This window comes from Festucalex cinctus, chromosome 19, assembly GCF_051991245.1.
Source record: "Festucalex cinctus isolate MCC-2025b chromosome 19, RoL_Fcin_1.0, whole genome shotgun sequence".
NCBI classification, from domain to species: domain Eukaryota; kingdom Metazoa; phylum Chordata; class Actinopteri; order Syngnathiformes; family Syngnathidae; genus Festucalex; species Festucalex cinctus.
Genome location: NC_135429.1, coordinates 18,386,040 through 18,396,599, shown reverse-complemented (window position 1 = coordinate 18,396,599; position 10,560 = coordinate 18,386,040). Strand labels below are relative to the sequence as shown.

Here is a 10,560-nt window from a genome sequence, read left to right as displayed (position 1 = left end):
TGTGTTTGAGCAATAAACATGCATCAAAGTAAAGCATTTAATAAATGTTTGTGTTTTGTATGACATTCAAAATATTTGGTCAAGTCAAACAATTGGGATCATTTTTTTCACTTCAAATTATGCAATTAACTGATTAGAAAAAGAAGAGGATGAGCGTGTGCAGTGGATCAAAAAATGTAACGTTAAATGTCGAAAGAATTCAAACGGGTGTTCTTTAAATTTGGCAGGCAAAACATGTTGATAAAATTTTGGGGGATTTAAACAAAAAAACCTTTTTTTTTTGTATTTTTTTATATACTAAATGACATAATTTTTGGAATGTTTTATATAAAACGAGCCAAATTCTGGCGGACAATGAAGCCTAGAGCAAAGGCGTGTAAGTTAAAAAAACAAGAAACAAAACAAAACATAAGGGTTTCACGGACTCGTTTCATTGCTAATATGTCAAAATGAACCACGAAACATATTCACAAGAGGTCCACTGGTCGTTACCTACTTCCTCAGCACAGGTGAGGTCAATTTCAGTCTACAGTAAGTGGCAACATGCAAGTAGGTAGTTTTTCAAGGTATCCCGTAATGAGCCCCTACCTGACTGGTGAGGTTTTTTTTTTTTGTGGGGGGGAAAGGCAGAAAGGCAGAAACATCGGTGTGTGTTCAAATGCTAAATGCTAACTTGTTGGTATTACAGCAATGTAAAATTCCAACTGGTAATGTTAGCATTCAAGTACTGCAACTCAACTGTATTAAACCTAATAATAACACCAAGATTTAAAAAATGAGAACATGCTTGCGTTCCCCAAAGAATTAAAACGATTAAATGTAATAATAAATCAGATATCTATAGATGTATTTTTCTAGTTGAAGATGGCTGTCAAGTTTTACTCTGAAGTGATCTGAATGATTTCTTCCTTTCTTGAGCTTTGGTTGAATGCTGACATCACAGTGGGTCAAATTGACCCATGTTGGGGAAAAAAAAGCTCCATTACTCAAAATTCTAAATAGATTTGTGAATAATGATGAAACTTAGCTAAATTTCTGTTTCGCTGAAGACACGCATCACAGCCAGCTGTCCACATCAGGGGTCTTATTTTAACGAACTACTCTAATAGAAGCTTTATTTATTATTAGTAGCAATTCCTGACGGTCGCCTTCTTTTTGGCAGGGTCTCAATTGAGGCGCTAGCAAAACTTTAACAGTCAACAGTCACTTACCATAAAACCCCCCACGATGACAGCTCGAGTCGTCACCGAAGTAACAGCAGTTAGAACGGTAGTATCACACCTGAACAAGGCTGGGAAATATTGTAGGTCCTAGTATGGCTCACTTGAAGAATGAGATTCTGCTCTTTGAAAGATCGTTAAGGTTTATGAATCAGAAAAATGCCCTTGCTTTTGAAGTTTTTTTAAATTACTCCAAATGTTTAACCTCACATATGCGAAATGGCATATGTACTGTGTTGTGTGTGCGTGTGGTGAAAGAGAGGGACACATAACGTTTCCCTTTTGGGGGCCGGGGTTAGCTTGTAACAGAAAAAAAAAGTGTGGCGATTGCAGGGATGCCTAAACGTAAACGATGCCTACATGGTCGAATCCATGACGCACTTGGGTGCACAGTTACTGTAATGTGATTGTTCCTTGCGAGAGTATAGGTCGCTTGCACATCGTAATGCATCATGGGAGTTTTTTCTTCGGGCGCCATCTTGGGTGTCCGCCGGTTCACAAGGTACACTCGGGAGTTACACGGTAGAGCTTATCAACCTGATGTCATTTTCGCAGTATTTTCACGATTTACCGGAAGATCAAAAACAACGATACAGGCAGAAGGTGTCTCTGTGTGGCGGGATTGATCCTAATTACGTCCTGACCAAGGGTGATTTTTTTTTTTTTGACGGAGAAAGCTTGCTGGCCAAATGTGACATCTCTGGACATCTTTCACTCCCTCGTGTTGAAAACATGCTCCATAACACGCCAACAAATCCCTGGAGCCTTACAATTATTTTGTAAGCGGGTGGATACAGAGTGTAAACTTTAACATCGCATCAGAAGAAACTGTTGCTGTTGCATGTAAGTAAACCACATGGTGTTGGTAATTCTGCACACAAAAATGTTGATTTGTTCTCAGGCTTCCTGTTATTGTGTTTACATGCACAGCTGGGTTTACCTGATGTGGTTTTTCTCATAATTTTATAACAGGCAAATATGGCAGAGCGTATAAGAATAAAAAGTAACTGTATGCACAGCCTCCCCGTGGCTTAATTAAATTTAATGCTACCCTTTCACTAGTTACATGTTACTTAATCAACTTATTCTAAATGGTTAAGGTTAACCACTCTCAGAGGACGTATTTTTAGTTTCAGTTTCCAGTACAATAAAACGTGTTCATGGTAACTACTGAGCATACTGACAGCTTTTCTTATGATCTCACGGTTAAGGAGGCTGTCACAACACCCAATTTCTGTCTGGTGCCGGATGGCAACAATTCCCATCACTTGTCACGACAACACCAATATTATTACCAGGTATGTATGGCTTTACTTTTTGTAGTTTCTTATTTAATTCTATGTTTCATATTTTCATTACAATGTTTGTCATATTTTCAGATTCAGGCACAGATGAGTTTAACTGGACGGGACTTCTGCGACTTTGTGGTGTGGACAAAGTGTGATATTTACATTGAGCGAGTCCACCCAGATCGCTCGTTTTGGCCAGCTGGAAAAGCCAGAGTTTTTTTTTTCCCAAAGTCCCCTCCTTACCTGAACTGCTCGGGAGAGCATTTACTAGATCCGCAGTGGACTTCCAGTGTTCCTGCTCAGCCGCTGTCACCTACCACTTGCTCATGTACTTCAAAGATGCGGAGTAAAGTAGTTTTTTGTGCTGCAGCACATTGTAAAATCAAATGATATCACTTGAAGTGTGCCAATCTAGACTGCCTTTTGGCAGTCTAGATTGGCACAGTGGACAGTGGTTTTGTGACAAGTGTGAAACAAGGATTATTGGGAAAACTGTAACAGTACTGGTACTTGTCTTACATTAAACAAATTTAAAAGAGAGCAACTTTTTCCTCTGTACATAGCATAATGAAAGTCATTGCATACCCCATCAACATTACATCATACCGTCATACTCTTAAAATAATGGCCTAATATTTTGACACAAATTATCAACCCTCGTGAGGATAAGCAGTAAGGAATTTTAATGTAAATATCTCAGGATGGTAGGCACCTGTGCTAAAATGAACTACATTAATTAACAGTTCAATTTTATCCCTGAAATTACTACATCTAATCATTATTCACTTCATTTTTTGTGCTTTTAGAAATAGAGATTTATGCCATTACTTTAAGAGGGACCATATTGCACATTGAGTCAAATCCTGTCATTTGTATTATGTATAGCTTTGTAAACAAACCCAACAATAGAATTTGTATACTCGCTGCCTTTATTAGTGCCAAACAAACAGTCGCATGTTGTCCTCCTTCAATACTCGCCTTCGTTTCCATCATGTCATTGGCAATCAAGTCGGTGTGGCATGAGATCCCTAAAGAAATAATAAATAAATAAAAAAAGATCACAAAAAAATACGGTACCAGTAATAGGTTTAATATAGTACGGTAGTATAGTTTTTTTGTTAGTGTAAAAGAAATGTACACATTTTGTTGCATTTTTTAATGTATGAACATTGCTACAGGCAAATACTTATTTCTATAAACACTTCCAAATGTCTCTAAAATATAAGGTGCATGTACACACACAAACATAAACACATACATTCACTCATGCATACAATATATGTAATGAATTCTGAGTGGCATACCAGTGTCAATGATGTCAGCAGTACTTGAGGGTACAGGTTACTGGAGCCATCTGGCTGCATAACTGCAACAATCTCTGCCACTTCGAGTCGTCTTTTCTTTGCTTGTCTCTCCTGTGCACGTTCATATCTTGGCACCGACTGGGCTGAGACATAGATGTTGTAACTTGGGACCCAACTTTAATGTTGGAGCCCAGTCGGGATGATTGGACAGAAAAACGGGCGCAGGGCGACCTGTTAAAATAAACAAATATATAAACAAATAAAATATGGAAAGACTGGTTATTTTACCGCAGTAGGGTGGCCGTGAATAAGTTCTTTAGCATGATGTGTAGGCTACCGGGGGTCTGTTTTCTTGCATCACCCCCGGGGGTCTGTTTTCTTGCATCAGCCCCTTCTGTCTCTTTTTTTTCCAAGTTTACATTTTGCCACCAAAAAACATGTTATCGGCATTAAAAGCCCAAGACTAATCAATCCAATTTCAGCAGTAAACACTTTGCACTGGCACTACTTGGGTGACAATGTTCGATGTTAGCTTTCGGCTAACGTCCGCTAGCCAGCTTGTACTACCGAACTTGCTTGCTCATGAATCCAAAACATAAGCAACTTGCCCATATATGGGCGGTCGAAACGTTATTAATCCTCATGCATTAAATTAAATAAAGGTAAACAAGCTTACCGCTCACAAAGTGATCGCTGCACACACGAGCCCAAAGTAACGACTTCCCTCCGGAGTCCGCACTCCTCTGTGTCCAGGCCCTGGTTCCTAATTATTTTCGGAATTCGGAAGAAAGGCCGACCATTTTCCCCCTTGGCTTTGTTCGAACAGCTAACGATGCAGCAACAATGTACCATTTTAAACGCAGACAACAAATGTGATAGATACGTGTTAGACCGAATCGCTACGTAAATGGAGGCCACCCAGCATGGCGACTACGAGAAATCCGAGGCGGAAGTGACGACACGTGCAAGCGACCTATTGGATGATAACAACCATCTTGCACAATAGAATGACTAGAAATATTCCTCAATTGGTGATTGAACAAAACATTTTGAAAAGGTGCCTGGATAGGCCAGAGAAAAATTCTAAAATGGCCACACGTTCCAAAGTAAATAAAAATGGCGGACTTCCTGTTAGGTTTAGCATATGGTTCAATTAACTCATTCACTGCCATTGACGGAAAAAAGAGGTCAAGGCTCGAAGATTCAATGTGGAAGCTGCATGTCAAAATAGTTACAATCAGAATTAATCGTCGATTTCAATCGTATTTGTTTTGACAATAGACCCAAATTCAAACAAACCAAAATATATTGCTCTAAATAGATTTTAAGTCAATTCACACACACAAATTATTTTTCTAAACGTGTTTGCTAACCAAAACACCGTGGGAAGGGGGACCCACCTTGCCTCTTCGGGCTGTGCCCGGCCAGGCCCCATGGGCGCAAGCCCGGCCACCGGGCCCTTAGCTGCAGCTATTTAATATGTATGAAATAAAAATTTCCACTGATTATTGAATAGATTAATCAGATTAAAAACTATTTAGTAGATTAATAAATGAATGTATTTTTTATGCTAGAGCATACAGAAGGCTTTGTTGCAGCCTCTCAACTGCAAATTGGAGAACATGTGAGACAGTACTTAGTAGAAACACCACGATTTATGATGTTTTAAATTTGTTAAACATAAACAAGAGGCCTTCAGACATTTTACAACTCGCACAAAGACGTATTTATACGTTTTTTTTGTTTGTTTTATGCTAGAGCATACAGAAGGCTTTGATGCAGCCTCTCAACTGCAAAGAACGGTTGCAGAAATGGTAGTTATTACACAAACGGCCAGCAGGTGGCAGCAGAGCAAAGGAGATCAACCAGGGCCATGTTGCAAAAAAAGCTCAATTACTTACAATTTTAAATAGATTTGTGAAAACTGATGAAACTTAGCTGTCTTCTAATGCTAATTGCTGCAAAACGGAAACAGATAGAAACATACTTTGTTTTCCTGATGAAAGAAGAGACTTTACTTTTTTTCCTCAAAACTATAAAATTTGATTTACTTCATAATTCATATTTAGTTTTTCTGCAAATTTTTACGACTTTAAAACACACATTTAATCTAAAAAAAAATAGCACCTTTTTGCCTCGTTATCCAACTTGATTCTCATATTAATCCAATTTTTTCTAAGTCTGACGCCTGGCCGAAAATTTTCAAAGTCCCATGCTGGCCAGAATTTTTTCTAAGTCTGACGCCTGGCCAAAAATTGAGTCGAGATGACACGCGCTTCATAGCTACTGCTCCCGCCTCTTCTTCCGCTCCTCATCACATTCACACAAAAATGAATAATGGAAGAAAAAAAAAGGAAAAAAAAAGAAAACACCGCACACATGTGCGCGCGACTCCAGTCTAATGCCTTATCCACCGTGCACCGTGAAGAAAGTCTCCATCGGTGCGGGTGCTGGGAAAATCGTCCTCATCATCCTCCACGATTTTGTCCCTCTGCAGTTCGTCCTTGGACACGCCGTCGGCGCAGCCGTCAAAGTATCTCTGCAGCGTGTCCACCTGCCACCCGCCTGTCCATCGCATTGCCAGATAAAAGATGTTGCATGGTCCATGAACCAAAATGGCTGCATCTCTGATGTCTACTGCCAGGTCGGTGCCCTCTTGTAGACCGTCACAGGTAGGCGGATGAGGTGCGTGGTCATCAGAAACCAAGATGGAGGTGGCCAGCATCCGATTCAGTCATACAAGAAAGTCCAACAGGCTGTAGTCGGCAAGATGACTTTACAACTGCCTAAGGGGGCAACAAAAAAACAAATCAAGCCCGTAAAAATAATCATATTAGTAATTATAATATCAGTGTCTAATATTTAAAATAAAAGCTTGTAAAGCATGTTAATAAATACAAAAAATAACGTAGCATTAGTTACTCGACGAGCGGTATCGCTGGTCTACGTTGGTGCCCCCCCTCCCCTAGTAGTTTGTTCCTATTAGGGAAAGGTGGAGGGCTGCGGGGTGCACTTTTGCTCCAACGAAACAAACTACTAGGGAAAGGGGGTGGGGGGTGGGGTATACTTTATGCTTCAATCGCAAATTTGGCGGAAGTTTATTCTTGGATATCTGGACATGTCATCAAAAAGGCATCAAGAATTGGGGGCGGAAAAGAAAAAACAATGAGATGATGCTCGCGCGTCACTTGCAGGTATGACAATGACAATTGACATTGACAAATGACATCTGTCCCCTTATTTTATTTTATTTTTTTTAAATAAACATAAATATAAAAAAAAAAACAGAACATTTTGAAAACATTACATAAAAAAAACAAGACCCCCCCCCAAAAAAAAGTCAGAAAAACAGAAGGGTTTTTTTCTTGAAGTGAATGCAATACACTTCTGTATTTAATCTACTTTTTATTTTCCAAGATCGATAAAAACAGGTGGATTTTGCTACTTAACTCATATTCCACAAACACAATATTAATCAGATGTCGTGTTTAGCCTAGTGGGGGCACATGCAACAAATTATTGCAAAAGGAGTTTTTGGGTTGACTTCTCCTTTAAAGTCCATGTAAAATGGACTCCTCTTCTAAATTTTACACACCACAGGGAAGAGTGTTGCTACCAACCCACCGAAATTTGAATGATTAAAAGTTCACCACGTATAATAAAGTGAAGCTCAAATGGTGGAAAATCAAGTATTCACTCTGCTCTGGAATACTGTGGGCATGTCAGCTGAAATCACGCCCCACTCAACTGTCAGCCATCAATCAAATACCACCAAAGTGGATGCTACTTTCACATAGCATTCTTCTTATGCTTACACAACTGCAGTACATGTTTGAGCCATGAAAATATGTTCGCTTCAATGCTACAGTAGCTCACATCTATCTGGTCATTATGTTTTTTTCTTCCACACTGTGATAACGGTGCTCAGCATGTTGGCTGTTGCATCTGACTTTTCAAAAATGGTTTTACCTGCTTTTCTGCCTTCACTTCCATAACATTAGATCAGTCATGGCTGACAATGAGGCACTCTAATGTGGCCACACTAGCTCAAAGCCCCGTTCCATACACTGGCCATTAAGTCAAACCAATGATGCAACAATGATCCAAAAATGACATTTAGCTGTTCCACTTGGGGGGGAGCAGTGCCATTTGACCAAGTGGCGCTCACTCGTCACCTGCCACCGTGTGGACACTGTTTCAAGACCATCCCCGGACAGTCGGCTGCGAAGTCTCTAAGCAAGACACCAATATCCTGAACTGCTTGCTCCCCGAGGACCAAAACGCTATCAAGCATTTGCTAGGATGAGTCAAATGCTGTGGTCAACTTGTGTGTACAATGATAAACAAAAATATGATTTCATCCATTCATTTTCATTTTCACAAGATAAACTTCCAACTATTTTTAATGCACTTTATCAGGCACGCTAATGGACCAATGAGCACAAAAATATAAATGAATATAAATGCACTTCCTAAAAACTGGTGGTGTTTAACGCCAAATGTTCAATACCAATTGTCTTAATGTTACTTTCACCCACCAACCATAGCCATATATACTGCCAAATATTGAGAGGTTGTAAACTAATTTCAGGAGAATTATGGTTTGATCTGTTACATGTATTTATAAAAAATTATCTGCACAATGCTGATGTGTTTTCGATTGTGTAAATGTAATTGAAGATAATTATTTTTATCGCATGCTGATTCTAATTATGTTTGAATGCGTGCAACTTGGGTTACTATTAATTATTCTGTTCATTGAAATAAGCCACTCGCCCACCCTTTGTAGATTTTAACTTTTTTTTCCCCCTGCATTTATGGGAATTCATTAAAGGCCAAATGTGAAGTAAGGTTGGCCAACCATGTTTTTGAGTAATACCAATGGCTAAACCATTGTCAGCATATTTTCGTTGTTTTTTTTAATGCAACCCTTTCAGGTTCTTAGTTTAACCCATAGCAACGCCCTTGACAACGAAAATGCTTTTCTTCGACAATCTTCGGAAATTTTCGGAAATGACGTCACACCGGGAACTCGCGAGAGAATTCGGCCATTGAACTGCATTGTTTGCATTGCTACTCGGTAAGATAACCCGGCGATGTGTGGTGATGTATTGTTCTCAAGCTAAAGAAAAGTTGTATGAGTGGCCAAAAGATAACAGGGCACGTAAATGGTCAACTTTCATTCGCACGAAGCGAATGAATTTCACGCCATCGTCGAGGAGTGTTCTCTGTTACAAACACTTCGAAGATGCCTGCTTCCTCAACCGGTCTGCTGATGATAATGGATTTGCAAAAAAAGTAAGTATGATTACAATTATTTAGAAAAAACGTGGAATTTATAGATAGATCACTGATGACTTTGACAAAGCAGAGCTTCCAACAGTTGTGGAATGAACAGTAGAAACTAGCGACGTGAACCAAAAGCTAACGTCTCGGTGCTATTCATATCAACGATGAGTAATAATGGCAGTGAGACAAATTGTTCTTAAAGTAAATTTCAATAGGTAGGCAGCATTGCTTTGTTGATCAAAGAACATGACACGTCCTTTTGAAAAACTTCCAATCATATGTCAATCTTACTGCATTTTATGAGTCATTAAATAATTTAATATTTGGTAAGGCAGGGCAGAATTTATTAAATTTCCACTGCATCATCCAAAAATGCCATCTCAAAGAATCGAAATATATATATATATATATATATATATATATATATATATATATATATATATATATATATATATATATATATATATATATATATATATATATATATATATATATAATGTGCTTCTTCAAGTGTGATTTGTCCATGACTAGTAGAACATGTGGATGAAATGTAGAACTTTGAGATATAAAGCTATTTCATCACAATGTGACAATTTGTTAATAAGGCAATTTTTGTTCAATTCCAGAATCATTCTCGCTGCTATGCATTATAATGAAAATGCTGGGAGACCACAGAAAGTGACGAGGGAAGGAATACACTCCTACTGCATCGTTTATCCCAAATATAAGAGTGGTGGCTATTCTCTGAGAAAGATATTGGTGGATGAAACTTATGGTAAGTTATGAAACAAAAACAATTCCAGGCAGATGCATTACTTAGTGTAAGTATGTATGTCGCCCAAATATTTATCATCCCAATTTTTTTTTTCTTTTTTTGCAGACTATGTGAATGACTGCCTTTCAGAGGTGATGAAACTGATTGACATTCCAAATAAGTACAGAACCGGTGATGTGGTTGTCGACCCACAATTTCTTACAGCAGCAGTGAACAGACCGGAAAAATCAAATGTTATTGCTGAGCACCATACGAGATTCCTCAGGAAATAAAGAATCACATTCCTTGTATGAAGTTGTCCTCATTTGTTTATTCTTATTATGATGCAACCAGTACAAATCACAGTTCTGGAACATTTCTCTGTGAAACACGAAACCCTTTGAATACAGCTGACTCCTCTTTTCCTGGTGGTGGAAAATGTGCCCTGATACAAGACACTGCAACATGCTGGGAGCAGAACACGGTTGTCCAGACCAAGAAACTTCCAGCACCAGCGCACCAATTGTCTGTAGGCAATATGTCTATACTTGGCATCCTGTGGCCCATCAAATGCCTTGCCTTTGTACTGCTGCTTGTAGGTCTTCCATGCCACCTGTAATCCATATGGGTTCAGGCACACAGCATTGAATCCAGGATGATCAGTGATGCAGTCCAGTACCTGATTGAAGTGTTCCTCTCCTTGT

The 10,560-nt window shown here is 38.9% G+C and overlaps 2 long non-coding RNA genes across 2 annotated transcripts; one reads left to right on the top strand and one right to left on the bottom strand.

Annotated features, from left to right (window-relative positions):
- Positions 1 to 1,708: 1,708 nt before the first annotated feature.
- LOC144007742 (uncharacterized) lies at positions 1,709 to 3,317 on the top strand. The gene is made up of 3 exons (XR_013280329.1): positions 1,709 to 2,063; positions 2,432 to 2,518; positions 2,600 to 3,317. It is a non-coding gene; the product is annotated as an uncharacterized LOC144007742 (long non-coding RNA).
- A 157-nt stretch (positions 3,318 to 3,474) lies between these two features.
- Positions 3,475 to 4,785, bottom strand: LOC144008146 (uncharacterized). Its single transcript, XR_013280678.1, has 3 exons — positions 4,490 to 4,785; positions 3,814 to 4,044; positions 3,475 to 3,537 (listed from the first exon to the last, which is right to left on the bottom strand). It is a non-coding gene; the product is annotated as an uncharacterized LOC144008146 (long non-coding RNA).
- Between the last annotated feature and the right edge of the window lie 5,775 nt (positions 4,786 to 10,560).